The 25,846-nt window shown below is 48.7% G+C and overlaps 1 protein-coding gene across 3 annotated transcripts in view; it reads right to left on the reverse strand.

Annotated features, from left to right (window-relative positions):
- CYSLTR1 (cysteinyl leukotriene receptor 1) overlaps positions 1–25,846 on the reverse strand; it is a 455,894-nt gene that overhangs the window by 127,662 nt on the left and 302,386 nt on the right. The gene's annotated exons all lie outside the window — the stretch shown is intronic.

Here is a 25,846-nt window from a genome sequence, read left to right on the forward strand (position 1 = left end):
AGCAGCAGCAGCTGCAGTGAAACCCCAGGAAGGGCAGTTTGGCAGTACCAGGGTCTGTGCTACAGACCACTGGGATCATGGGATTGTGCCAACTATGCCAGGATGGTATAGAGGGGGCAATTCCATGATCATAGACATGTTACATGGCCATATTCGGAGTTACCATTGTGAAGCTACATATAGGTAGTGACCTATATGTAGTGCACGCGTGTAATGGTGTCCCCGCACTCACAAAGTTCAGGGAATTGGTTCTGAACAATGTGGGGGCACCTTGGCTAGTGCCAGGGTGCCCTCACACTAAGTAACTTTGCACCTAACCTTTACCAGGTAAAGGTTAGACATATAGGTGACTTATAAGTTACTTAAGTGCAGTGTAAAATGGCTGTGAAATAACGTGGACTCAGGCTGCAGTGGCAGGCCTGTGTAAGAATTGTCAGAGCTCCCTATGGGTGGCAAAAGAAATGCTGCAGCCCATAGGGATCTTCTGGAACCCCAATACCCTGGGTACCTCAGTACCATATACTAGGGAATTATAAGGGTGTTCCAGTAAGCCAATGTAAATTGGTAAAAATGGTCACTAGCCTGTTAGTGACAATTTGGAAAGAAATGAGAGAGCATAACTACTGAGGTTCTGATTAGCAGAGCCTCAGTGAGACAGTTAGTCACTACACAGGTAACACATTCAGGCACACTTATGAGCACTGGGGCCCTGGGTTACCAGGGTCCCAGTGACACATACAACTAAAACAACATATATACAGTGAAAAATGGGGGTAACATGCCAGGCAAGATGGTACTTTCCTACATGACCCCCTAAGACTCTTAAGTCTTTTAAAAGCAAATAAAGGCCCTCATTGCAACCGTGGCGGCAAATCCCGCTTACCGCCGTACTGAAGGCCGCCAACATACCGTGGCTGAAATCCGCTACAGGTATTACGACCCACATCTCGGAATACGCCACAATACAGACACCAACACAAGGCCACATAACCTACACCGTCACGCCAACAAGAATACACCCATACTATCACAACCCACGAATCAACGTGGCGGTCTTTCAACCGCGGTAATCCATTGGCGGTACACACGGCTGTGCTCAAAATACACACACATACAAAACAGAACCACATTGGACAATTCGAAATACACACACCTGATACACATACACACACCATACCCACACAGTCACACCACTATAAAACACACACCCACATTACCCACAAACCCTTACAACGATTTTTTTTTGCAAAAGCTAAGAAAGAGAGAATAGCAAACACAACACCAGCATCCACAGGCACACAACACTATCACTCATACAACATCCACGCACCTCAAACAACACACCCAACACAACACATCACACAGCACAACAAACAGCACCTCACACATCATCCACACCACATTATGACACCCCAGGAGGAGCTCAGGGTCATGGTGGAGGAAATCATCTGGGTAGAGCCACAGCTATTCGGATCACAGGTGCAGCACACCTCCATTGCTAGGAAGGTGGAGAATTGTCGACAGGATCGACGCAGTCTGAAAGCATCCAAGAACACGCAATGACATCAGGAACAGGTGGAGCGACCTACGGGGGAACGTGTGTTCAGTGGTATCCAGACACCAGATTGCTGCACAGAGGATTGTTGGTGGACCCCCACCTCCTCCCCCACAACTAACAACATGGGAGGAGCAAGTCTTGGCAATACTGCATCCTGAGGGCTTTGTAGGAGTAGCAGGAGGACTGGACTCTGGTAAGTCATATCTTATTTACCATATCCCCCACCCCACCTGCATGCCATCACATACCCCCACCCTCACCTTCACCTCCATCACTCCAACACCTCACATATGCCCCACTATCACAACCCAGCCATCCCAATACCAAGGCCCTGCATGCAACACCTATGCATGGACCCCCATCACCAAAGCATGTCCAGTACAGATACCCACCCAGACCCCAAAACAACAATGGCAAACACAATAATGCAAGCACAGGAGTAGAGGGTAACTCACCCAATGCACAAGATGGCACACACAGATACTAAAACTATGCATTTGCACCCCAACAGGACCCATATCCAACGTCACCGGCCAGGAGGTGCCAGACATATCCAGTCCCCCCACAGAAGAGGCCCACAGTGATGACAGCAGCTCTGCACGCCTGGATCAGGATGACCAGCCCGGCCCATCAGGGACCTCTGGACAGTCGGTTCCCCTGCCACTGTCACAAGCCACCACAGACCCTCCCCCCTCAGGAAACACCACCACAGCACTCACCCAGCGGGCCCATGCCACTGTCCCCAGGACAGGTCAATCAGCAGTGTGTCCACCACTACATTGACCCAAGGAAAACCCACCAACCCAAGACAATCAGGGACCTGGGGTCAGTGGCAGTGGGCACACGGTTCAGGGGACAGAGGCACAGGACAACAGGGAAGCTGGGAGGACTGCTATGCGCCAGGGGGAGGACATGCCCAAGGAACCCATTCTCCACGAGGCACTCTCCAACATCATGGGAGTATACCACCATTCCCAGGCACGGTACTGGCCAAGTTTCAGGAGACCCAGCAGCTGCAGGAGGAACACTACCTTGGGGTCAGGGAGGACTTGAAGTCCATTAACACCAACCTGGTCACCATTGCAGCGATGTTGGCAGACCTGGCCAACACCATGAGGGACACAGTTTCACACAAACGGGCCCCTGACACTAGCCTGGACGATGAACAGCCCTCCACCTCCACCGGCACTAGTGGACAGGAGGCACCACCACAGGACCAACAGGCCACCAGCAACCCACCCCCTGCAGAAGGAGAACCACCCATCAAACGGTCCCTGAGGTCCAGGAACAAGACAGAGAACATTGCCAGCACCCCCGCCAGGAAATAAGACCCTCCTGATTGTCACCCTTCTGTCCCACTTTGTCACCCTGTCCACCTTAAACTGCCATTGCTCCTCTTCCTATGCCCCCATGAACAATGCACCTGTGAAACCAAGAGACTGAACTCTACCATGGACATTCCTCCACCATCACCCAAGCCCATTGCACACCCCCCTCGACTTATTAGCACAGAAATAAACACCCATGAATCACAAATCAATCTGGAGTCAGTCTATACTTTTACAAATGTGTAATTGCAACCTCTCAGAAATAAAGCAATGTCAATGTACAGGTTCACATACCAATGTTACACAGTTGTTGGGCAGCAGTAAACATAGCAGAGGGCACAAAGTAAGACCCAGATCTGTGAAATGGAAAGGCAAAGTGACATGTCAGGGTCCATACACAGAGGTAAAAAGCTGGATTTATGCTATGTCCTACAGTAGTATAAGATGTGTGAAGCAGTGCCATCCTCTTACCTGTGTCTCACTGGAAGTATTGCATGATGATGTTGTTTCGGTTGTCTATATCTTCTTCTTCTGCCTCCTCTTCTTCACTGTCCACAGGCTCCACAGCTGCCACAAGACCAGCATCAGGCCCATCCTCCTGCAGAAAAGGCACCTGGTGTCCCAAAGCCAGGTTGTGCAACATACTGCATGTCACGATTATCTGGCACACATTCTTCAGTGAGTAGTATAGGGATCCACCTATCAGATGGAGGCACAGGAATCTGGCCTTCAGGAGGCCGAAGGTGCGCTCTATCATTCTCCTAGTTCACCCATGTGCCTCATTGGAGCGTTCCTCTGCCCTTGTCCTGAGATTTCTCACTGGGGTCAGTAGCCATGACCGGTTGGGGTAACCTGAGTCACCTGCAGATATCGAGGGACAACTTTTAGACATCCTCCAAACATTAGGGAATCTCCCATACCCAGACACCTATTTAAACTGTGTGGGGACCTAGGGCTCACCTATTAGCCACACATGTTGCCTCTGGATTTGCCCCATCACATAAGGGATGGTGCTATTCCTCAAAATGTAAGCGTCATGCACAGAGCCAGGATACTTGGCATTCTCATGGGAGATGTACTGGTCTGCAAACACACCATCTGCACATTCATTGAATGGTAGCTTTTCCGGTTTCTGTACACCTGTTCATTCCTGCGGGGGGGACAAATGCCACATGTGTACCATCAATGGCCCCAATGATATTGGGGATATGTCCCAGGGCATAAAAGTCACCTTTCACTGTGGGCAGATCATCCACCTGAGGGAAAACGATGTAGCTGTGCATGTGTTTCAGCAGGGCAGATAACACTCTGGACAACACGTTAGAGAACATTGGCTGTGACATCCCTGATGCCATGGCCACTGTTGTTTGAAAGGACCCACTTGCCAGGAAATGGAGCACTGATAGGACCTGCACTAGAGGTGGGATTCCTGTGGGATGGCGGATAGCTGACATCAGGTCTGGCTCCAACTGGGCACACAGTTCCTGGATTGTTGGACGATCAAGTCTGTAAGTGATAATGATGTGTCTGTCTTCCATTGGCGACAGGTCCACCAGGGGTCTGCACACCAGAGGATGCCACCAATCACCTGCCCCAGCGGACGTGCCCTATGGAGGAGAAGGGTGAGCAAAGGGTCATACACCACATAGGTTTCACATGGCTGTTTAGCACAATCGTGAAATTATCTCTATGTGCCTTTTTCTGTCCGTATTCCTGGCCTAAATAGGTGTGACACAGTTAGTTGGCCTGCCATGTGGCCACCTGAAATGGTGGCTGCCTGACCTGTAAGGAGGGACAAGGGGAAATGAGGTACCAGCGCTGGCGTTCTGCAGTGTCATGGTAGGCGGTCGAACACCGCTGCGCAATTCAGCATTGGTTATCATTGGGCCCTATGGGTTCCAGGAGCGAATGATGATGTACGCCGGTGGTGACGGTACGCACCGCTGCGGACCTGACCGCCATTTTCTATCTGTTCCCTCACTTGATACCTGACCTTCAACAGGAGAGAACCTACACTGCAAGTGCTGCTGTTACCTGCATCTGGAAGCGACAATGGCTACAGTGTCTGGGGAAAGGGCCCCTGCCTTCACTGCGGAGGAGTTGGGGAAACTGGTGGATGCGGTCCTCCCCCAGTACATGCTACTCTATGGTCCTCCAGACAAACAGGTGAGTGAACCGTGTGCATGGTGGATGGGACATGACTGTATGGAGTGTCGTGGATGGAAGAGACAGGGGGGACAGGCCAGCATGTGAGGATGGTGAGTGTATATTTTTCTGGGACAGGGTGGGAGGTTTGTGGCCAATGTGTGAGAAGAACTTTACGGGAGAGTAACATCCTTTTTTACTTCACTATCCCTCTAGGTCAGCGCCCACCAGAAGAAGGGTATTTGGTGTGATATCGCCAAGGGAGTGTGGATCCTGGGGGTCTACCATAGATGGAGCACCCACTGCCGGAAAAGATTGGAGGACCTGCGCTGCAGGAGCAAGAAGACAGCAGAGGCCCAGCTGGGGATGGCCTCCCAACATGGAAGGGATGCCTGTCGCACCATGACCCCCTTGATGTACCGGATCCTGGCGGTGGCATATCCTGAGTTGGATGGGCGCTTGAGGGCATCACAGCATCCACAAGGGGGTGAGTACACTCTCATTCAGCTGACTCTGCGCACTTGATGAGGTGTCTGGGTGGGGGAGGTGGCCTGTGGGTTCCCCTAGGCCAGGGCAGACGCGCAAAGGTAGATCCATTGATTTGCAGGCTCAGTCCCACTCCAACCCCAAAGGTGGTATTTGCCCTCTACACCTAGTCAGGCTCCCATGGGTTCTAGCTGTGAATTAAATGGGTCTAGACAGAGTCCCCCTTGGGCATGTGCTTTTCCCCTGCACTTGTGCATGGCTTAGTGCATAGGGCTGCTCCCTGTGTGTTGTGTCCACCAACGGTAGTGGTGTTGCAGGCATTGACCATGTGTCTCCTCTGTCTTTCCCCCCATTTTTCTTGTCACCCTGTCCTTATGTGCATTAGCATCATCTGGCAGAGGAGCATTGGCACCGGAGCAGGAGGGAGCTGCAACCCAGATGGCCCTCGAGGGTGAAGTAACGGAGTCAGAAGGCACCAGTGGGATGGAGGGCGAGGGGAGCTCCACGACGGGGACAGGAGCAGACACCAGCGACAGCGACTCCTCCTCTGATGGGTGCTCCGTTGAGGTGGGGGCACCTCTGTGCCGACCGCAACAACAGGTTCAGCCGCCACCCCCCTACAAGCACCTCCCTCCACGGCAGCCCCTCATCGAGTTTCCCGTGCCCGCTCACCCAGGAGGGTAGGCATCTCCTTCGCCCCAGGCACCTCAGTGAGGAGGCTATTGACCTCCTCAGATCCCTCACTGTTGGGAAATCAACCAATATGAATGCCATCCAGGGTGTTGAGGGGCATTTGCAGCAAACCAATGCATACCTGGAGGGCATTCATTCTGGCGTGGCGGCCCAACAGAGAGCATTTCAGGCTCTGGCCTCATCACTGATGGCAGCCATTGTCCCTGTGTCTAGCCTCCCCCCTCCAACTTCCTCTACCCAAACCCAATCCACTGTACCTCAGCCTATCCCAAGCACACTATCAGACCAGCATGCACACTCATCAACACACAAGAGTAGACATGGTAAACATAAGCACCACACATCCCACTGGCACTCACACAAGCACCATCCCCATGCAGGCACACCAACATCCACTGCCTCCACTGTTTCTCCTCCTCCACATCCTCCTCCTCCCTCCCTGTCTCGTCTCCACTCACACCTGCATGCACTACATCTTCATCCACTACCTCCATCACCAGCACGCCCATCACTACACACCGCTCACATGCAATCACCACGCCCACTACCATTCATTAATCCCCTGTGTCCTCTCCCAGTGTGTCTGTGAGCCCTCCTCCCAAAGTACACAAACGCAGGCACTCACCCACCCAACAGCCATCCACCTCACAAAAGCCTCCGGCCCATGCACCTTCACCCAAATTCAGCAGATCTACATCTCGTACAACTACTACCTCTTCCTCCACTCCCAAACACCCTCCATCTTCCTGTCCTAGTGTGTCTAAGAAACTCTTCCTGGCTAACATTGACCTCTTCCCTACACCCCCGTCCTTCCCCTAGGGGCAGGCTGTCCCGGTCCCAGCCCAGCACCTCAGCCACCAAATCCTCCAGCACTGTGGTCTCAGCAAGTCCGGTCACATCACGGGCGGCACCCATTAGGGCTGCCAGTGTGCCACCTAGCAAGGCCAAGGATCAGCCCATTCCGCCACCTGCTAAGGTGAAGAAGGTGCCCACATACCAGAGGGAGAAGACGCACCAACCACCCAGCAAGGGCTCCTCCAAGCCAAAAGGGGACAGTGCCAAGGGACCAGCAGCGACATCAAAGGTGGGGAAGGGACACAAGGCAAAGGGCAAGTCAGGACAGGGCACGGAGCCTCCGGCTGACGGACCAGAATCCCCCCTCCTGGCAACCAGACACCGCCACCTGCACCGCCACCTGCACATCTGCTGACTCAGCAACAGTCCCCAGCATCATCCCCAGTGGGCAGCCGTCCGAGGCTGCAGGAGACGTCCTGCTGTGTCCCTCCACAGGTGCTGAGACATTCACCACCACCAGCATCCCCGCCACAGACACGGCCGCAACCACCAGCCCCGCAACATGCTCAGACAGTGCCCCCACAGCTGACATGGCTATCATCCCCAGTGGACAGAAATCCGAGTCTGCAGGAGATGTCCTGGACCCTGCACAGCGTCCATGAGGTACGACACCCAGCACTGGTTGTACCTGCATGTGGCAGGCGAAGTTGCAGCAGGGTGGAGTGTGTCTCTGCCTCCATGGAGAATCATGCTACCTGTTCCCAGGCAATCTCGTGGCACACACACCCAGGTGAGGGAATGGGATCTGCCACACTGCATGTGAAGCACTCTGGACACAAAGCCCCCTCCAGAACCAGTGGAGAATCACATCCACTCCCCCAGTCCTTGGCAGGATGAAGCACTCTGTGCACAATGCCCCCTCCAGAACCAGTGGAGAAAAGCAACCACTCCCCCAGTCCTCGGCAGGATGAAGCACTCTGGGCACAAAGCCCCCTACAGAACCAGTGGAGACGGTTATCCACTTGAGAGACTGTGGCTTTGCACTCCCCAGGATAAAGCAGTGGGCAAACCACCCACTGGAGAGACTTGAGAGACTGTGGCTTTGTATTCCACAGGATAAAGCAGTGGGCATGGAGCCCCCTCGTGGAGCAGTGGCATCGTCCGTTCATCCGGCTGAGGTGCCCCCCTCACCCACCCCCTGAGGTGCCTGTTTATTTTCGATCTGATGCCCCAGCAGTGTTCTCTCCGTTTCGAGTTAGGTATCATGTGTGGGCTTCGCCCATGCATTTTGGGACCACTGGTCCACGGACAATGATTTCATTACTATCCGGACTTGTGTAGTTGGTGTACATATTTGTATATACTGATATTTTAATTTTGGCCTATCTGATTTTTCAATGATTACACTTGTTACAATCATTTAATTTTGTCCTTGCGTTCTCCCATGGGGTGACGGGGTGTAAATGTAATGTTGCTGCATGTATTTGTGTGTATGTTGTTGTGGGTGCAGGTGGGGGTGTTGCGTGTTGTGTGTGTGTGTCACTCTCTTTTCCCTCCTCCCCCCCTCTGTGTGCTCGGTGCAGTACTCACCGTGGTCGTTGCTGGCGTCTTTGCTGCTCCTGATACAAGAGAAGGTAAACCAACATGGGCAGGACCTGTAACTCAGGCTCCATGGCGTCCTGGTTCCCCGTTGGGTGTTGAAAGGTGAGTGGTTTCCATTCCACAGACTGTTTCTGCCATGCTTTTGATGGCGTTGTTACCGCCCTGGAAAAGGTGGCGGATAGGCCTCTTGTAATACAGTGTGCGGAACCTTATCTTCCGTCTGGCTGTTGGCGGTTACCGCCGCGGTGTTTGTTTCTACTGCCGTGGCGGTCGGAGTGTTAATGTGGCTGTCTATGTTGGCAGTTTCTGCCATGGTCGTGATCTCATTTTTTTTACCGCCGGCCTGTTGGCATTATTACTGCCGCTTTAACACCGACCGCCAGGGTTGTAATGAGGGCCAAAGTCTCTTTCAAGCACAAAGTACCTTGATCACGTGAAAACTCTCTGCAAAGAACCGCAGAGAAAGAGATGCGTGGAAACAAAGGGGGTGTGCATCAATTTCTCAGGCCGCACACAGTGATGCGTCATTTAGTTTTCATGCAGGGATGGCTGTGCGTCGAGTTCCGTCGCTCGTTCGTTGATCCTCGTCGGGTTGCGGGGTTTTCAGATGCCCCGTGGATGGTGCGTGGATTTCCTGAACTGGCAGGACAAAGTCACAGGAGCCTCGTGGATCTGGTGGGCATTGCGTTGAATTTTCTACCGCACTGGAGGTGCTGCGTCGATTCCTCTCTGGAAGTCGGGCTGCGTCGTTCCAGGTCTGCTGTGCCTCAATCCAGTGAGCGGTGCATCGAATTTCCAGTTGTTACGCTGGTGCTGCGTCAATCTTCTCATTGCGAAGTCAGGCTGCGTCATTCCCGTTCGGCGTGCAGTGAAATTTTCACAGTGGGGCAGGCTGTGCGTTGTTTCTGGCAGGCTGTGCATCGAATTTCGCCGCACAAGGAGTCCTTCTTGAAGAGATGAAGTCTTTTTGGTCCTGAGACTTCAGGGAGCAGGAGGCAAGCTCTAACCAAGCCCTTGGAGAGCACTTCTTCACCTCAGCCAGAGAGCAGCAGGGCAACAGCAACGCAGTAGTCCTTCACAGAAAGCAGTCAGGTGAGTCCTTTGGGCAGCCAGGCAGTTCTTCTTGGCAGGATGCAGGTTCTGGTTACAAGTTTCTTCTCCAGGAAGTGTCTGTGAGGAATAGTGTCTACCCCAAGAAGTTTCCAAAGTCTGTGATTTTGGGTGCTCTTCTTATACCTATTTTGGCCGATGAAGTAGGCTTACTTCAAAGGAAAGTCTCACTTGTTTGTGAAATTCTGCCTTGCCCAGGCAAGGCCTCAGACACACACCAGGGGGTTGGAGACTGCTTTGTGTGAGGGCAGGCATAGCCCTTTCAGGTGCGAGTGACCACTCTTCCCCTCCATCCTAGCACAGATGGCTAATCAGAATATGCAGGCTACACCCCGGCCCCCGTTGTGTCACTGTCTGGAGAGAGGTACAAACAGCCCAGCTGTCAAACTAACCAAGAGAGGGAATCCACAAACAGGCAGAGTCACAAAAATGGTTCAAGCAAGAAAATGCCCACTTTCTAAAAGTGGCATTTTCAAACACACAATCTCAAAATCAACTTTACTAAAAGATGTATTTTTAAATTGTGAGTTCAAAGGTCCCAAACTCCACATGTCTATCTGCTCCGAAAGGGAAGCTACGCTTTAATCATGTTTAAACACAGCCCCAGGTTAATCTATGAGAGAGATATGCCTTGCAACAGTGAAAACCGAATTTGGCATTATTTCACTGTCAGGACATATGAAGCACATCAGTATATATCCTATCTGAACCATACACTGCACCCTGCCCATAGGGCTACTTAGGGCCTACCTTAGGGGTGTCTTATATGTAGGAAAAGGGAAGGGTTAGGCCTGGCAAATGAGGACACATTGCCAGGTCGAATTTACAGTTTAAAACTGCACACACAGACACTGCAGTGGCAGGTCTGAGACATGATTACAGGGCTACTCATGTGGGTGGCACAACCAGTGCTGCAGGCCCACTAGTAGCATGTGACTTACAGGCCCTGGGCACTTCTAGTGCACTTTACTAGGGTCTTAATAGTAAATCAAATATCCCAATCATGGATAAACCAATTAACAGTACAATTTACAAAGATAGCATATGCACTTTAGCACTGGTTAGCAGTGGCAAAGTGCTCAGAGTTCAAAAGCCAACAATACAGGTCAGGAAAAATAGGAGGAAGGAGGCAGAAATTTGGGGATGACCGTACAAAAAGGGCCAGGTCCAACACCTTCTAACTGTAACTCCAAATACCAGCATAGAGGTCACTTGCCCATATAGCCCTGTATGTCAACTCACAAATTAAGTATACTCACTTGAGGGAGAACATTTGTATAATGTGTGTAGTACAGAAACTGACATGACTACTAAGGCCAGGAGACACTGTTACTGTTACTCCACTCAGCCAGCCCAGTGTCCTTGTCTCCAATGACCCCAGTGTGGTAACTCACAAATGAAGTGTGGACAGCACTTATCAAGTGTGTGAAGTGCAGGGAGTGACATGACTGCTAAGGCTAGGAGGCTCTGTTTCAGTAACTCCAAACACCAGCACAGTGTTGCCTTGTCCAAAAGCCACTTTTTGACGACTCACAAAGGAGTTTACTCACCTGGGAGGGACCAAAATACATAGCACGCTCATCTCTGAGATGTGTCGAGCTACCTAGCACTATCTTCGCCTGCTAACCCAAGATGAAACTATTGCGGACAGGAAGGACACCTTAGCCAGTGTGCAAAACAATGATTCTAAAGGTCTCAAGATGCATCACCAGAATAGTATTGGCAGCAGACACATTCACAATGCCCTAACCACATGATGACTCTAATCATATATACAACAAATTCCTGGGTATGCGTATATAACAAGTAGGTCTCAAAATGGCCAAAGACATATCTTGCCCAGCCACTGTTTTGTCTGCACTGGTGGTAAGATGGCATTCTCAGGCCATCCTCCCAAAGGATAATGATCTGCACATTTCAGCAGCTTGACTTTTAATGGAACTGGCATGTTTCACAAATGTCAGGGCAATACAACCATACACCACGGGTACCTGTCACAATAGAATAACCAGCAAATCCACTATGTACAAGATCTTTGCAAAATGTCACTGTAAACCTTTGGCGGTAGATGTCACAATACATCCAGTAACATTGTACGTTTCACATCAACAGGTCAAGCTGCCACTGGCCACACAGAGCCCACAGAAGAGACTGCCACTGCCCCTGTGGATGAAGCCCTAAGTGACGATGATTCTCCCAGATGTCTGGACATGGAGGACTGTTCTGGCCCATCTATGCAACCTGGTCCGATATCACCAGTGAGTCTCACTGTGACCACTCCGTCACCTCCCAACCCGGTTGCCTCTACATAACAGGCAGCACTTTGCTCCCCCAACCTGTGTCCTTAGGACAGTGGCAACCATCTTGTGCCCCCCAGTCCAGGATCCTGAGTCGCAGAACAACACCACAGACAATGATGGTCCTAAAACCAGTGGGGGGTGGCACCCTGTGGCAAGGGCACAGGGCCGTGGAGGTAGGTTGCATGAGAGGAATGCTGTCGGCCGGTGGGATGAGGCCACTTGGGATGCTCCTGGCCAGGACACCATCAGCCACGTCTTGGGGTCTATCAAGAGTCCCAAGGGGTGGCCAGGCACTGGCAGAACTCTGGGAAATGAAGCAGCTGCAGAGTGGCTTTCATTGTGGAATGAGTGAACAGTGTGAGGCTCACAATACCAACATGGCCTCCCTAATAGGGGTGCTGACAAACGTTAACACAACCTTGATCAGTGGTCAACAACAACACACTACCCCTTCCTTTGGCGCATCTACACCAGGAACTTCATCAGTGTCAGCCACTGGAAGGGAGGCCCTGTCAGGGGAAGAACCCACAACAGACCCCCTGCCTCTCTAGCAGCAGATCCCTCCCCACCATGCAAGCAGGGACATCCAGCAAAGAATCCAGGAGGTGCGGATGGCAAGACACCTACCACAACCAGCAACTGACCTTTTCCAAAATGACTTCCTTTGTGTGCCACACATTCACTCTTTTGACTGTTCTTCAACCACGTTTCATTTCCAATGGGAAGAGTACACTGGGCTTTGGCCTTCCAATGGTGTGGCATCCAATGATTTCATCCACCATGACTGAACCCTTCACTTTTCTTTTCCATCATGCCCCAATTTTATTTTATGCACACATTTTCAATAAATCCAACAATCACAAAGCCATTGTCTATTTTATTCTATTCTATTTCATTTCATAGGCTGTTGAAATGTCCGAACTGCAATAGCCAAGAATGACTGACTCATATTATATCAAGATACACATACCAAGGTACAGCTCCCCAGAGCACGGAGGGAAGGGCCTTGTCAGACATTGTCCTGTAGAATAGGCAAACAGAAAAGTAGATGGTGTCACCAGCTTGAGCCTTATCACATACCACACCAAAGAAATCCAACATCACATAAACCAAGGAACAGAAAGAGGGCAGTACAACAGTCCCTGATCACAGGCCCATCATTATCCAATAACCATGCATCTGTTGGTATGGCACAAACATATGCCGGTGTTGCATCACAGGGACTGTAAAACACATCTACAGCAACATACAGGTTATACAAGAATAGTGTTTAGCCTATGTGAGGGGTGAATGCCTTGCTTGCAATTAATGACAACATATGTCATGCCCACATGATCACACACATGATGCAATTGGCCCAACACAGCACACTAAACAAGTCAAATGTGCATTTTTGAACTTTCACCCAAACTCTGTTTAAGCCGCTTTAGCACAGGTCTCATACACCCCAAATCTGTGACCTACATTACCTGGAACAATCCATGTCCACTTTGTATGTCAGAACTGCATCAGATACCTGCCAAAGTCACAACTCTGAAATGCCCACATGAGGACTGCCACTCCTCTGGGATGTATGGGATATTCCTTCACATGGGTGATGTTGTTGAGCATGCAGCATGCTACAGTGATCTGACACACTTTCCCGAGTGAGTAGGGTGGGACTCCACCTGTCCTGCCTAGGCACTTAAATCTGGCCTTCAGGAGTTAATGAGCACGCTCCACTACCTACCATGTTCTTACATGGGCCTCATTGAAGCGGATTTCCTTCGGTGTAGTTTCTTAGTGGTGTCAACAACCAAGGACGTTTTGAATATGTGGAGTTCCCTGTTATGTAATCGGACCTATGAGCAACAATGAGTTATTCATCCATGACTGTAGCACCAAACTTTGCACACACACAATCAGGACAGATGTGACTTACCAACCAGCAATTTCGTTTCTGGGTACAGTTGTGACATCAGCTGGGGTATGGTGCTGTTCTGCATTATGAAGGAATCATGGCCTGAACCCTGATAACGGACATAGACATGTGAAATGTATAGATCAGCCAAATAGACTACTTGCACATTGATGGAATGGAAGTGCTTTCTGTTGCATTAGACTTATTCATTGGTGTGTGGTGGGACAAAGTCAATATGTGTACTATCAATGGCCCCCACCACATGTGGAATGCATGCAGAACCATAAAAGTCAGCCTTCACATGGGCTAAATGAAGTCAAGGAAACTGGATGTAGCTATCCAGGCGCTTCAACATTGCTCAGAGGACATCCTTCAACACCAGACTGAACATAGTTTGGGGCATGCCAGCTGATAGGGCCACTGTATGTTGGAAGGACCGTGTGGCCAGGAAGTACAATACTGACATGACTTCTACAATGGGTGGTTGCTGGTTGGATAAGTAATATCTGGCATCAGATCTGGCTCCAACTGAATTCATAAGTTCACCATTGTTTGCTTCTTCCGACAGTAAAGGATAATGTGGTGTTCTTTCATGGTCTGAAGGTCTGGCACTGGACGGTAGACAGGAGGTTGTCACATCCTACCTCTACCTGTTGACCTCTGTATGACAATACATGATTTTTAACATTAGTCATTGTGTACACAGCAACATACATGTCAATGATATCATGTAACAAAGCATTTCTGAAGGGATAGAAATGGCAACCAGGACACATCACAGCTGCGTATAACACAAGGGTAACATGTGACCCCCATGGTTTTCCACACATGTCCACAACATGTATCTGGACCAGCCAGAAGGATGTGCAACACAATTGCCCCTCGTAATAAGACTAGTTATCCCTTCCATCAGCAGGGTGAACTATGCCCCACTGTGAAATGCCATCTGTACCCTGCAACATGCTACCAAGGTGTTTGAGTAGAATAACTTACATGACAAGACAGGATAAGCATATATGTGAGCTCAAAAAAACATTTCGGAGGTGCAGCAGTTTTTAAAGCCCAATACAGCATTTTAGGCCGACTTACTCCACTAGACATTAGGAACCGCCTGCAACCGCTGGCAGATGTCACCATGGCTGTAAGCAGTTGCAACCAAGGCGGAGAGAGCCATAGTCTAATGTTGTTGCCAGTGGTGGTCACAGGCCAATGGCTGGGTCTGCCAGCGGTGAAGACTGTGTATGTTGCAGATGTGACCATCATGTTCTGCACATTCACTCACTTGACTCCTGACACTGCTGCCAGCAATACCTCCACTATCTGAGCTGCTGTGTTCAGCCTCTGGTAACAATCCTACATTGTTCAGCTGGTGATAGGGCCCCTGCCTTCTCGCTATATGAGCTGGAGAGGCTAGTGGAGGAGGTCCTACCCCTGTATGAATAGCTCTATGGTGCACAAGAGGAGCAGGTAAGTACCTCATGTGCACAGTTTTCTCTGTACTTCACTATCCTTTCCCTCCTCAAAGGCTACAAGGTAGCCATGTGTGCCAGTTTGACTACTCATATGCCTGTTGTTGCAGTCTGTGTCGCATCAATGGGATGGAAAATGTGGAGATATTGGTGGCCAATGCCATATGTAAAGTTCAGTCACATTGTGTTGGGTGAGGCTTTTGGGGTCCTAGAGCCTCCTTGTACCAGATGCACATAACTAGGTGAGGAGAGATTACTGCCATCCGCTGACATCTCTTCCCTCATAGGTGTTGTACATGTCAGACAACATGTATGTGCATGACATCATGAATCAATCAATCAGTTTTTATAGAGCGCACGCTAGTGCAGGGGTGCCCTCACATAGAGGTACTTTGCATGCAGCTTTTAGGATTGGAAGGCCTGACATATAGGTGACTTATAAGTGACCTTGTGCAGTGTAAATGGTGCATGCACCATTTCACACAGGCTGCAATGGCAGTCCTGTATTAGCCTTTGTATGGGCTCCCTATTAGTGGCAAAAGTAATGTTGCAGCCCATAGGGATCCCCTGGAACCCCAATGCCCTGGGTACCTAAGTACCATATACTAGGGACTTATAAGGGAGCACCAGTATGCCAATTTGGAATGAAATACTGGGTTAACAGTATGTAGTGACAGATTTGAAAGGAGAGAGAGCATAAGCAATGTGGTCCTGATTAGTAGGACTCCAGTGACACAGTCAAACACACTGACATCAGGCAAAAATTGGGGGTAACTTGCAAAAAAGAGGGTACTTTCCTACGCTCAGGCAGGCTCTCAGTTTGTTCCCAGGCAAGGCAGAGGCAGCAGCAGCCAGAGGAGCTGGGGAGTGCAGCAGGTGCTGGCCAGTAGGTCAGTGTAGTTGCCCACTCACGGCGCTGTGGCAGCCATTAAGAAGGGGAGGGGCTCTGGTCAGCGGGGAGGTGAGAGGGCAGGAAAGGCACTTCATGGGGGAGAGTGGAGTGGGCCGCAGGGGCAGGAGCAGCGCAGGAGGGAGATGGTCAAGGAAAGGACAGAAAAGAGAAAAGAGATGGAAGAAGCCCAAGGTAAAAACGAGTGAAAGAAAAGGCAGAAGTAAAGAAGCAGGAGTAAAGGGGAGATAGAGAGAGATACTTACTTGTGATGGCCATTAGACCACCAGGGATGAGGCGCAGGCAGGAGCCTCAAACTGAGAGTCAGACAGACTCGCTGTTTGTTCCCAGGCAAGGCAGAGCTGAGTATGCATGTTGTATGAGTCAGTTGAGAGTCATGTGAGTAATGTGTATGGTGCAACAGAGATTTTTGACACATCTGCTCTTGCTAGACTGTTGATTGGCAAGCACATCTTGAGGCACTCTACCCTTCAGGTTGCCACACACACCGCATGCCAAATTACTGTTGGCTACATGATGTACTGTAATGCATGGAAGTGATGTGAATGGAGTGTCATGTAGATTTAGTCAGCTCAACCTGCAGATACCAGGGCCTGTCACATGTGTCTCCCAGTATGGGCCATAGTCTAGGCTGGGGTAGAGACACTGTGGCTATGCAACTGTGGCACTGCAACCACTCCCTGTACCCCAGTAGATCCTGTTATGTGGCCCCAATGTGCCCCCAATGCCTCATTCCTGTGATTAAATTAGAAATGGGTACAGAGGTAAGTAATTAATCTAGTCGATATTTGCACTTGGTGTCATTGTCAATGTGTGTCTTTGACTCATGCCAGGTCCCTTACTCCCACAGCCCTGTTGTCACCTTCACACAGGTCATATGTTTCCTGTACAGGCTTGTTGCGCAAATGACAGTCCCACAGTGCAGACAGTGTGTTGATTCCTGTGAGGCCTTGATGTGTGACTCAGTAGCTTGGTCACATAGCAGAAACTGTATTTGTTGGATGCCATTTCTATGGGATGGACACATATGTCCAAAGGACTGTTATGTGGTACAGGTAAGTAGCACAGAACCCCACCCCCTAAAGTGGCATGCATCTGCATTTGTTATCATACGCGTCCTCACATGAATAGGGAAGACACTTTTTGTACCCACAATGCTAGTTCCGTTCATTGTTCCTCATGTGTATTGTTGAGTTTGTACTCTGGCAGCTGCCTGCAGGGACTGGGTGTAGGGTCATTCTCACAGAGTGTGAATGTGTTGGTCCATTTATGCCTAAGTAGGTTACCCTTCAGAAGCCACATAGGTGTGATGTGTTTAATAGTGGTTCACATCACTGTCAGGTTCCTAGAGCATGGTCTATCTGATGTCAGTAAGCTTGCTTAGTCACTCTGGGGCCTGAGCAGGGTAGTTGGTTAGTCTGCAGGTGGAAAAATATATGTCTGTAGTCATGTCCCTGTACTTATTGGCTTGCATGTGTCACACTTGAGGAGTAGTTACAAATAGGAAAGTCCTAGCTTGATGTTACTGATATGTATGTGACTTAACCATTTGTGATGAAACTTATGATCATGATCTCTTGAGTTTTCTTTTGCATCCACGCAGGTCAATGCCCAATGAAAGAAGGGATTATGGAGAGCCATCGCCTGGAAGGTGTGGACCCTAGGGGTCCAAAGACGACGGAGCACCGACTGCAGGAACAGGTGGGAGGACCTGAGATGCTGGGCCAGGAAGATCACAGAGGTCTTGCTGGAGATGTCCTCCCTATGTGGGTGTGGTGCCTGTCGAACCATGACCCCCCTAATCACCTGCATTTTGGAGGTAGCCTATCTGGAGCTCGCTGGGTGTTTGAAGGCAGCACAGCAGCCACAAGGAGGTGAGTACAGGGCATATTCCGGCTTGTCTCATTGCCAAGTAAATGAGTTAGGTTCTGACAGCTCCCCCGATAATTAGGGATGAGCCATGTGTCACACAGTAGATGAGTGATTGTTGGTGTAGACATGCCATGAGGTGCATACTGATGTGCCTTGCCTATTGGCCAAGGAACCTAGGACACAACTGGGTAGAATCCACAACCCACCTGCTCTTCGGGGACAACATATGACTGTGTACATTGATCAAACAACTTCTGTTTGTTGTAGTATGTGTAATTTCTATGCAAGAGACCACTACTCCTCAATGTTACAGGCCAAATGTAAGTAAGTGATAGATCACTGTCTTCAGTCATGTATCTGGGTTAATGTGTAGATAGGTACCTGCCACCCAGAGGCTAGTTGTCTTCAGCGTATTACGGATGGTGGTGCTTCACTGCAGCCTCTAATGTGAAGATGTCCAACATACATGTGACAGAGTTTATATTGTTCTTTGGATGCATCTATAGGTCAATACTTCCCTTGATAAATGGGTAATACCTATGGACATGATTTATGTGCCATCACTGTTGACAACATTCCTTGTTACTACATGTCAGCATGTGTCCATTTCTCTTTTGAAAATCATTTGTAAGCTGCTCTTTCATGCATGGTCTGCCTATGTTGATGGGATGATGTCTGTATTCCCTCACATATATGTGCATGGCAACATGTGTGTGGAATAATTACAATGGGGGTACATTTCATGTTGTGCCACAGACAGCAGTGTGTCACCATTGTTTATTGGCTGACACATAGCCTCAACCGTCATAGCATGTTATCTGGCATGTACAATGGCAGTAGCAATGAAGGACATGACAGCTAGGCCAGGAGGTTAGAGCCACAATGTGAATATCTATGCCCTTCATGTGGCATCATGTGGAAAAGTGCACTGCACATGTGTAATGGGTAAAGTTTGTGGCCTGACTGTTGCCATTCGCCATGGAGTGACTTGCAGTTATGTTAGAATCCCTTATGTTTGGGTACAAGCATTCATCCACAGACAGACATCTGGGTCTGCATGGCCATAATAGAGACAATGATGTAACTTCCAATTGAGCAACATTTTGCCGGCCTTCAACAAGTACCTGCAAATCTCTGGGCCTCTCCAACATCCAAGGGACTAATGGCATCTACTGATGCACTCAGAGTATGTCATTGTAATGGGTGCCAGACATTAGTGGTGATTACCCTGTGGCTTGCTGATTCATTGTGTTGTAAATTTTAGGGACATCTCTCTCTGACATATTGCACATGATGCCTACAGTGTCTATTTCCATGCCACATGTGTGGCCTACTTGATCCACATTAGTAGTGCCTCCGTGACTCTATCGGGACAAATCTCACTTGGTGAAGTTACATAGTGGAACTGCTTCCAGTGTGACATGAGCTTTTCCATGTTAACTTCTCCAGGCTATTTTACTTTTTTCATTAACATGGCAGGATTTTGGAGCATCTTTTCTTATTGTTGGGTCATCATGTATGTGACAAATAGATGTGTGCATGCCTTTCTGTGGGATCTGTGGAAATGCATTTGGCCTACTATTGTATGCCAACGGGTACCTGAGGTCTGCTCCATGGGGCAAAGCTTTGATTGGGATGGGGTCTCCTATTTGTTGAATGGTCATTTAGATTGCACAACGTCAGCTATGCAATTATAGTTGTCTGAGATCCTGAATTTCCTGTGGGCAACCTCTGACAGTTCAGATGACATGTATGCATATGGTAGGGCACATGTATGGGCCACTTAGGTGGAGTCTGTTGCTGGACCCTGCTTGATATCATGGTAATGTTTGCTAATCAGTGCTGTTGTTCAAATGTGATCATGGACATGTGATGACACAAAATCTCTTTTTATTTGCAGCATCAGCACTGGCAAAGTGAAGAAGACGTGATACAGCCGAGTGGGGAAGCATCTGGCCGTGAGACCTCAGGTCAAGACATTACTGACACAGAGGGAACCAGTGCCCTGGAGGGAGAGGGGAGTGCCATGGGGGAGACCGGAACATCCTCATCATCTTTGGATTCATCCTCCAGTGGCCACTCCTTAGTGGTGGGGGACCCATTGGGGCATCACCCTGTACCATCTTTGTCTGTCATCCTCCATTCTATCACTGTTGCTTCGTACCCAGTTGGCTATGCCTGTTCACCTAAGTGGGTAGGCGTCTCCTTTGCCACAGACAAGTCCACCCCAGCCCCTGTTCCACCTGCTGCTCTCGGTAAGAAGGCTATTGATCTCCTGAGAAGTATTTCTATGGGTCAGTCAGCCATTATAAATGCCATCCAGGGATTGGAAATGAAAAAACAACAAACTAATGCATTACTGGAAGGCATTTATGGTGTAATGGCAGGCCTACAGAGATCTTTTCAGGCTCCAGCCTCCTCACTGACAACAGCCAGTCATCCCCCACTTTCTGTCCCACCTCCACCTACCTCTTCCCAATCCAAATCCCCCTTCCCCAAGCTACCCAAAGCACACAGATAGATCCACACATCCACATCAACCCACAAGAGCAGCACACACAAACACAAGCACTACAAAACCCACAGGCATGTAAACAAAGAAAACCACCCACAGAAACAACAACAGTCACTGCTTCACCAAACACTCCCACCACCCTCAGCATTACACACACAACATCAAGCAGACCCACAGGCACCACCACAACCCTCATTGGCACACCCACCACATCCAGCATACCTGGAGTCACCACCCCAACAGACACACATATACCCACCACTCCATCCTCCCGCACCTTCACCTCCCAGACCCCAAAGACACACAAATGCACTCACTCACCCAACATTCACAAACCAGACACAAGCATACCTCCCAGAATCACGCAACCACAACATCCACACCAATATAGCAGACAACCACTCCCTCAACCTCCAAATCCCAACACCTTTCTGATGACCGTCCCCATCCCCCTAAGAAAGTTTTTTTGTTTGACCTGAACCTTTCCCCTGTTCCCTCCACCCCGTCACAAATCCAAGAGGCCCCCACCCACCTCCCAGCTCCTCTCTTCCACCTCCAAGGCCTCCCCTGCCTCCCTGTAGGCATTCATATCTTCCCCACAAGAAGCCCACCTCTCTGAAAAAGCAGACTACCCCTCCCAAGCCCAAGACCAACCCCACCTCCCAAATCCATTCCCCCCAGGATGATCCCTGAGGTGGTCCCTTCCCACTTGATGCCCCTTCATGTGGAGGTTCCAAGGCAGTTAGGAGTCAAGTGAAGACACCATGATGAGTCTGTGCTGTAGGACATGGACTGGCCAATGGATTTGTACTTTTCAAGTTTTGTTCAAAATAAACCCAAGCAGTTGTTTTGTTGGATATACATTTGTCCCGCAATTCATTTTCTACCTGTGTGTTGTTTGTGAGTAACTTGTGTTGCATGTCTACAGTTGTGTGTGTTTCAGCCTGCTTACTGATCCATTTGCTGTTGTTTGCAGTATCTGAGTTTGTGGGCAGTGCGGGTATTCCCCAAGACAAGGGTGTATGTTGAGTGTATGGATATGTGGGTGTAAATGCATTGGTGGTGTTATGGCATTGTGTTCTGTTTGTTATGGTGAATATTTCATCTTATTTTGTCCAATGTGAGCATGTATGGTGTAAGACTTTTCCCCCTGCTGTGGAATATGTATTTATCTGATTTTTGTCAGCTTGAGTTTTGTTTGTGCAGCCATGGAGCACATTTAATTGTGCTGCCTTTCTTTGCATTTGGCTGTGCATGTGTCCATAGAGATGTGTGTGCCTTTCAGCTGGTTCATATAGTGGTATGTCTGATGCAGTTGGACTTGTATGTGCTTTGTTGACTTGCACTTCCACATTGAAGGACCAGTTCCTGTGCAATAGTTGTTTTATGGGCAATTGCAAGGTGATATGTGTCCCAGTGCAGCCTCGTTCCCTGAGTGCTCCTGATGCCCCATCCCAATTGTGCAGGTATTGTTTGCATAGTCAGATTTGAATATTTGTCTTTCTAACAATTGTGCATCCCATTGTCCTTCCATTGTGTTGCATTGTGTGAAATGTGTGTATCCATTGCAGGGCTGGTTACTGGTAGTGGTGTTTGTATTCCATGCCACATCCATACATATGTGTGTTGAATGTGACAAGCGCATGTGAGGATTGTGAGTGTGTGAGTTGTATTTGTATTTGTGAAATGGGTGTGTTATTGGTGTTGTGTGAGACAATGTTGTGTACTCTTCACTGTCCCTGTGTGTGAGATGGTCAGATGTGTTTTTGTGTAGTGTGGCAGATCAGTGTGAGTGACCTGCCCAAAGGGAGCATATTGTGACTGTGAATGTATCCTTCTTTGTGTATAATTCCGACGTGGGACACAATGAGACATGTACTTGTTGCCCATAGGGTAACCCCCATGTCATGTGGATGATGGCGCAACGATCTGTTGGTGCAGTTAATGAGACAGGTGTGTGTGTACACATGGTAGGTTGTGTCCACAGTGGCGTTGATTTTTGGCACCTTCGGGGATCATCAGCAGGGGAAGGACGTGCATGATGGGCTCCATGGTGGCACAGGATATGTGAGGCTGCCTGCAGGTGAGAGTCTCCCTTTATGATCCCCATTTCCGCCTGTTGAGACATGGTGGCTGGACCACCATGGTCACTTTGGAGGTCTGCAACCTCATAATGTGTCTAGCAGAAACACTGTCTCCACCAGTCTGTTTGTAGTGCCTCGTGACAGTCTGTGCTGCCTGGTGGTGGCGGCGGGACCGCAGCCATTTTTGCTCCATAGGTCCGCATGACTTGTAATCTAGCAGTCCAACCGCCAATCCAATAGCAGCCAGACCTCCAACACTGCCATAGCGGTCCATGGATATCCAAACTCGTAATAAACCCCTTAGTCATTCGTTTTCTGGAGTAGTTACTTTTCATCAAACTTAGTATCACTAGATTTAGGAACTCAACCCACATTACAGGCCTTCAGAAAATGTGTAAAGGCTCACTACAGCAGGTTAGTTTTAGTCTTTGTCGTCAAGTAATATCTGTTACCACCCTGCTTAGCTTTAACTAAGGCATCAAAAGTCACATAGACAATCTTTGTATAAATTGCAGCCCCGCTTAATGAACATAGTTTTGTTTGATAAGAAGTAATGTTCATATCCTGAAGTGTCAACATCAAGAATTGTATTTGTTCTGATGCCTTTAAAAAGATATTCTGCACAGTGATGTGTTTGAAAAGCTGATTCTATAAATTATGTTTGCATTTTGCCAAACGCAATGGCTCCTTTGCCTTGGAATGTATTTCTAACCTGAATACTAGAATCTCTGTCATTCAAACACTAAAGACTGCAGTTGTGACACCACTACCTCTTCAAGCAAGCAATATCCTTCCTACTGCTTACAAAAGATATATCATTTTTTTTATTTCCCAGCTAAATTGATGTCTAGATGGTCTTGCGAGAGAGAAGAGACCACAACAATGAATTATGTCTAACTGTAGGTAAGACACACTTATGTGTATCACACATTTTTCAAGGAGCTAAGTTGTTGCCATGTTATGGTACTGGAATTTCTTGCTCATCCAGAATAGGTGTAGTGTAAGTGCATGATTATTATTAGACCTGTCAGCTCTTGGTGTGGTTTCTCCTGTACCTTTTGCTTCTGACCTTCTGTTTTTGATCCTGTGCTGAATTTTGTTTTTGCTAGCTTAAGGTTTATGGGGACTTTACCACTGCTGACCAGTGCTAAAGTGAAAGTGCTCCCTGTGTAAATTGTATTGGTGATTGCTTTCTCCATGATTGGCACATTTGATTTACTACTAAGTCCCTAGTAAAGTACACTATGTGTGCCCAAGGCCTGTAAATCAAATGCTACCAGTGGGCCTGCAGCACTGATTGTGCCACCTGCATAAATAGCTTTGTAAACATGCCAGACCTGCCACTACAATGTCTATGTGGCCAGTTTTTCAACTGCCAGTTAAAAACTGTAAGTGTGCCCACTTGCCAAGCCCAAACCTTCCCTTTTACTATATGTAGGTCACCCCTAAGGTAGGCACAAGGCATCCCCATGGGCAGGGTGCAGTGTATTTAAAAGGTAGGACATGTACGGGTGTGTTTTACATGCCCTGATAATGAAATACTGCTAAATTTGTTTTTCACTATTGCAAGGCCTATCTCTCCCGTAGGGTAACATGAGGATTGTCTTGAAGTATCTTTTAAGTGCAGTTTCTCATTAGAGCAGAAAGCAATATGGAGTTTGGAGTCCCTGATCTCACAATTTGTAAATACACTTTTTGGTAAAGTTGTTTTTTAGATTGTAAGTTTGAAAATGCCACTTTTAGAAAGTAGGCATTTTCTTGCTTAACCATTCCGCGCATCTGCCTGGCTCTGAAGTACACGTCTGGGTCAGACTGAGAGTTGGGCTGGTTGTGAATTCACTCTAGTCAGTCACACAAAGGGAGCGGAGGTGTGTCCTGCATATCCTGAAGAGTCTTCCTGGGCTAGAGTGGAGGGAGAAACTGACACTTGCACCTGAATAGGGCTGTCCCTATCCTTACACAAAGCATTCTCCAACCCTCTAGAGTAGGTCTGGGGCCAGGACAGGAAGAGGCAGGGTCTTGTGCACTACAAAGACTTTCCTTTGAGGTTTGCCTACTTCAAAGGCAGTTATGAGTATAAGTAATGGACAGCTGACCCCACAACTTTAGAACACTTCTGGACTTAGGACATTCTGCCAGGAAGAAGAGCTGAATGCTGTAGGAAGAACTGCCATCCTGCATGTTGCTTTGCTGTGCTGGCCTGCTGCTTGCTGCTTCTGTCCTGGAAGTGAGATGACTGAACTTTGCTTTCTACATCCTGCTTTCCAAGGTTCTCCAAGGGCTTAAACTGACCTTGCCTCTTGTTGTGATGTCTCAGGGAGATCAAAAAGTTTATCTGTCAGTGCCTGGGCTATTCTGGTGAGGGTCTTGACTTGCTAAGTAGTGTCAAATCCAGTCCCTGGGCCCTTAGAAGTGGAAGCTGATAACCTGAGTGAAAATCTATGCACAGAGGCCGCTGAGGCAGAAAAATCGATGTAGTGTCTGCACAGCGGATGAAAAATCATTGCAGCTCCTGTCTTGCGTTTGTGAAATCGGCGCATGTCTTACTTTACAGTAGTATGGATTCATCACTTTTCCAAGAATCATCGCTGGGTGTCATTTTCTTCATCAACGTTGCTCTGCAGCCGGAAAACAATGCATCACTAGACTGGCGGAAAAATAATCTACACATCACCAGCAAGATGGAGAAAGGAATTGATGTATCGCCAGCCGGGAGGGAAAAGAATCTGTGCAGTGCCTGCCCTGCATGAAAATAATCAATGCATGGCTTGCTTTTTCGACTCTTCAAATCCTTTGACGCATCTAAGGTACTGTGTGTTATAATGATATGACTACTGATTTCTCAGAAATACATCTTTACAAAGTGATATCTTTGTTTGTGTGTGTTGGATTTTTGTCATTTTGGTCCTGTTTAACTCGGATAAATATTGGCTATTTTTATAAACTGGTGTTGAGTACTTTAGGAGTTTTCACTGTGTTAATGTGTGTATGTACAACTACTTTACACATTGCCTCTGAGATAAACCTGACTGCTTGTGTCAAGCTACCAAGGCAGTGAGCAGCGGTTATCCTAGGCAGT

This window comes from Pleurodeles waltl, chromosome 2_1 (assembly GCF_031143425.1).
Source record: "Pleurodeles waltl isolate 20211129_DDA chromosome 2_1, aPleWal1.hap1.20221129, whole genome shotgun sequence".
Lineage (NCBI taxonomy): Eukaryota > Metazoa > Chordata > Amphibia > Caudata > Salamandridae > Pleurodeles > Pleurodeles waltl.